At 32.6% G+C, this 5,313-nt stretch overlaps 1 long non-coding RNA gene across 1 annotated transcript; it reads left to right on the top strand.

The window, feature by feature from the left end:
* Positions 1–315: 315 nt before the first annotated feature.
* Positions 316–1,934, top strand: LOC141527036 (uncharacterized). Its single transcript, XR_012479124.1, has 3 exons — positions 316–454; positions 534–890; positions 1,588–1,934. It is a non-coding gene; the product is annotated as an uncharacterized LOC141527036 (long non-coding RNA).
* The last annotated feature ends 3,379 nt before the right edge of the window (positions 1,935–5,313 follow it).

The following is a 5,313-nucleotide window of genomic DNA, read 5'->3' as shown; positions in this document are numbered from 1 at the left end:
ATTCCTTCGGAATAAATGAAATAAAAAGTCTATAATATTATACAGTAGATATATTTTATAATTGAGCGTATGAAAGAAACATTCTAACTAAAATTCTCTTTACATTGATGTAATTTAACGAATAAATATTTATCTACGTCAGTCTCTGGGAGAAATTAAATTGAATTGAATTATTAAATTCTTCCTTCTCTTTCTTTACTTTGACATTCATATATATCTGTTCCAATAATAACAGCCAATAAATAGATCTATTTAACCACCAGACCTGTTTGTTATTAGTATATAAGTATAGTAGTGGAGCAATAAATTTAGTTATCGGTTTGTCGGGACAACAGATAATATTATATCATACAAGTAAGGCGTGATAATTTATAAATGGGTATCGACAAACACACCTGAATTTTTATCCATAGTTATTTTTATTTATTTTTCCTCAACAATTTGTTTTTCGGATGTAAGTTGGCTCTAATTTATCAGAAATCTTATGTGTTCTTGTCAGGTTTATTATCGTGTTAAACATTTTTATTTTCTAGGAAATTTGTGAGCCACCGAAGTAAAGAACGTGAAGGCGTACATGAATCTTTTAACCTGGACCGTGTATAAATAATGCGGAAGTTGCGGAAGTGATTTATTGTGAGAAAAAAAAATACCCCGGTAAAAAAAAAAAAGTTTTAAGTACATGGAGAACGAAAAATAAAAAAATTAACGGGGAAAAAAAGTAAAAGGATATACAAAATTAAAGGCAGAGATGGATAATGTGGGGGTTGGGGAGGAGGAATAGCAAGAATACGTAAATGAACGAAAAATGTGGACAGTACCAGGACGGAGAAGACACATGGTCCAGCCCGGTGGGTTACTTGGTGGCTGGGAGCACGTTATAAAGTAGACTGGTATGTATATGGTATATGGTACTGGCCAGCACAACACACCACACAGTATATGGCTAAACAGTGGGCATACATTATGGTTATTCGTCGAGGAATACACGTCGGTGCAATTCGCAATGGGGGTCTTTAATTATGATTTACTAAAAGATTATTATTTTTTTCTTATTCGCCTCTTTTTACACCGGTTTAAATATCTAATGCATGTTTCTTTTTTTTTTTTATTGCTATTGTAGTCATTCGCTAAATTTAAATTAATATAGTCTTTTATTTTAGTAGCGGGATAAATTTTCGGGCAACCGGTTTTATTTTTTATCCCGAAAATTAATTTTTAACTCTTATTGCTTTTTTAGGTTTATATTAAAGTCGTAATTTAAAATAAAGTGTTTTTATTAATGGCCTGGTCTTAATTACTGCATTAAAATAAAATAAATTATTTGGGTTGATTTTTTCGTCGGGTATTTTGTTTGGATCTGCTAAAATTTCTTTCAAATAAAAACAACAATTCTTCGCTAGCAATATATTGCTCCTATCCCTTCAGAATGAGGATAAAAAAAAAAGAAAAAAAAACAATTAAGGTTCCCGCCTTACGGTTATATACCTCTGAAAATAATTTAAATGATCCCGAAAAAAAAAGAAAAGTAACAATAAAAAATAAAAAGGCAGGAAAGTTGGCACATTTATATTTTTTATCTGTTTTCAGACAGTTATAAAAATTGAATGAGACTGAGGTAGCTGAATAAAAGTAAATGTGTTGTGAAGACGATGTTATAGAGCACGAAGAGCCCTCAGGAGTCTCGAGATGAAATCACCCGACAAATTTCACTCCCAATAACTACTTGCGGTCGAGTACTGTCAATGTTTATGAGATTCTGTGGTCCTCCTGGAATTATTTTATAACTTCCACGCACTGAATTTCTTTCTCATAAACTCATAACTCGCAAAGCAACTATCTAATCCTCAACCGAAGGAGCTAACACATAACATAACATAACAAAGTGGAATAGTCAACATAACATACCAATGAGACGGACAAATGAAAATGAAAATAAAAATAAAAATAAAAATAAATTTTGTAGGTGTCAAAGTCGACTTTTATTTTGTCCGCAAAACTCATTACGATTTAGTGGCTTTGGTTGCCCCCAAAAAATAAAATCCTCCGACGCCGGTTTGTCATTTTCTCTTTACGTTTGGTTACATTACTTATTACTTATTATATATACTATATTATGTATTGCATTTAAGTTAAAGCGGGCAAGTATATACATACACACAAGTAAAGACGATATGTCGGCTTGGGAATGTTCGTTTACCGGCGTGAAGGTTAAACCGGTTCCTCCTGCGCACATCTCCAAACTTATTAATATTATCCTGAATGGATGTTTAATTTTATTGCGGGGTTTTTAAAACGCTTTTTACGGCTTAAACTTGTGCATCAAGCTATTGACCGTTTTTTTCATTCTTAATATTATTATTAATATATTTACCGTGCATTCATACTCGCCGACGGTAAGCGGTCTCCTTCAAAAACACTTAATAATTGAATCAACTATTTTATTTTAAAATAGCTTGTTAACCGAGCATTTAACTGTACAAGGAATTAACTCAATATTACAGTTTAGCCATTTTAATATCATTAATTTTGAGCGATTCAACACAAAAAATAAATAACATCCTAAATTGTTAATTCAATTTTTTTTTTTTTTTAATCTCCTTTATACTAAATTACGCTGAAGGAAATTTTTTTTCAATTTCCAATTACCGACAAATAAAATTTTAAACTTTAACCCAATAATTTTTAAAAATTACAATACATATCTAGCTTAACAAATTTTTTATTACAAAATGACATACAATATACAACTGAAGACCGATCGTAAAGCTCGCGCTTGTGAGCAGTCAACTGAAGTAAATTGCCGGCGACGATTAAACCAGCGGTTAGTGGAACTAACACAACTTGGAAAATAATAAGTCCCACAAAGCGGTGTCGAAGTAAAGGCTGACGCAAAGAGAAAAGAGAGTATTAGTACGGAGCACAGAGTATAGAGCACACAGCAAATGCCATTTTGCCACTCGGAGAAACCTTTTCGCGGAAAGTAAAGGTGTGGGTGCATAAGTTTGTATTTAGAGCTTACGTGACCGCAGTACAGCCCTGGCTCTCCATTGTCAGCCTCTCATTGATACTCACTCTTACTCTGGCATGCACAATAATAATAATAATAATAATAATAATTATAATAATACATATGAATGCAATGCATAGCATAACAAACTAAACCATATAACGAATAACATATAACACAGCATTGTTGACCGCGGTACGAAATTGCTCACGGCTAATCAAACGGTTGTAAAAGTCCTCACTTGGCATACTGTTCATTATATATTATGTACATATAGATGGAGTGTATGCCGGGGTAGTATAGAGAGTAGAGAGCCTCACTCATTGCAAACGCGTCATTTAACTCGGACATGTACATAAAATCCAGGCATACTTTAATCTCTGTAAATGCATTTATTCTCTTCTCTTTAGTTGCCTTTAGTTTTATTATTTTTATCTCTGTCTTTATCGCCATCTTTATCTTCCCCTCGGTTATATCATCCGATCCATAACAGCCGTGGCGGATTGTTTTCGGGGGACTCTGACAGAACCAAGCACGGGTTAATATTGTCTCTGGTTTCTCCAGATCTGAACAACAGCTCCGACTGTTTAACTGAATGCAGTATAGAGTCCAGTGGGTCCAGTCTGTATAGTTTCGCCGAAAATACGTGTGGTAGGACCGTTATGCGCCCGCGTGAATGTTCAATGCAAGCTGGATAGTCACGATCGGGTTTGCAAATAACGGTGTACGCAAAATTACAAAGCAATCGCTTCGCTTCACCAGTTCACGTGCATGCATACGCAATCATTTATTTTTATTTTTATTTTTAAACTTTTTGCTATTTTCTGTTTCTGTTTTTTGTTGTTATTATTATTATTGTTCTTTTTTTTTTGGGCTTTTCAAATCAACTAAAATATTAATAATCAATGAACAAACTCGATATGCTCGTTTTATTCGTATCCGATTACTTTAATCAGAGATATATATTTATTGATAAAGATACTGTACTTGTTTTGTTGAAAAATAATTTGCTATCAAGTCGATATTAATTATGGAAAGTTGGATTATTAATTGACATAGTTGTTGAAGGTGGGATGGTAAATAATGTGACACGGAAGTCGGTAAAAATAATTTTTGCTCAAGAATAAATTTTTTTTTTTTTTTTTAATTATAATTTTTTCTAAAAATATTTTGCTCCAGTTGTGTTTTCACACCGAGCTCAAAGATAACGACCGATAAAAGTACCAGTTTCGTTGGTAAATAATAAATTATTATTAATTAATTATACAAAGGCAATAAAGTATTAAATTTATTTATTAGGTGGCATATTTGTTGAAAGGAAATAAATAATAACCAATAAAAGTCGTTTGGTTGTATTGTAAAATAAATTGGATATTATCACAAGTTGACATTGTTGACCTTTTTTATTTTATTTTAGCTATCACAAGAGATAGACGGAGATATTCTTTTAACAATAAAGAAATGTATGCACGGTGATTTGAAAAAATCGAGAATGTATGCACAAAAACGGCACATAGTATTCGAGAATGTCGTAAAAAAGTTCTTTGGTAAATTACCCGAAGAATTCGCGATGCAAAACGGAATTGGCAAGAGTCATTGAAAGCCAAATAAAAGGTGTCTATATATGTTACATAAAATGTATGCCAATGTGTATAAAAATGAGAGGAAAATATAAATCTATGTAAGTGTATGTATATGGGATGAATAAAATAAAATAAAAATAATAAAAAAAAGAGAATGAAAAGTTTTGTAAAGTAAAGAGGAAAATCGATTGGCACAAAACAAGCTCTCTTGGTAGGCGGTTCTGATCAAACGAGCAACCCGCCGGCTTTTTAGCTTTTGTAGATGCTCGTCCTGAGTTTGAGACGTCACCCGCAAGCTAAGCCCCTGCCCGGTATACCAAGAGCTCTATGTCTACTCTTTTACTCTCTAATAAAGTATAAAAGCCACTGTGTCCGACAAAAGCTCTCCTATCATAATATAAAGAGCATTATCCTCTTGAAATTACATCATGCCCTAATAAATATCGTCACTTACATTAGCTGGATGATTTCTTCAATTTTGATTTGATTTTTTTGTTAATTTATTCTCGAAAAAAAAAAAAATTTCGAGGATAAAGAAAAAGTTTTATTGATAAAGACGTAAAATTTCGACGATTAATTTCTCAGCGGTGTAATTGTGGTAATTATCTTTTGTACGTGGTTAATTTTAAGACGAGCATCACTTCTTGCATGCACTATTGCTCCTCTCGGCTGTTACTCGCGGAAGTGGTGTTTTATTATTTTTTAGCTCTTGTTCTTTCTATT

Source organism: Cotesia typhae, unplaced genomic scaffold (assembly GCF_013202065.1).
Source record: "Cotesia typhae breed Kobodo isofemale line unplaced genomic scaffold, CoteBio_Ctyphae contig_4, whole genome shotgun sequence".
NCBI lineage: Eukaryota > Metazoa > Arthropoda > Insecta > Hymenoptera > Braconidae > Cotesia > Cotesia typhae.
Note: the sequence above shows the minus strand (reverse complement) of the source record. Positions and strands in the feature narration are given on the sequence as shown.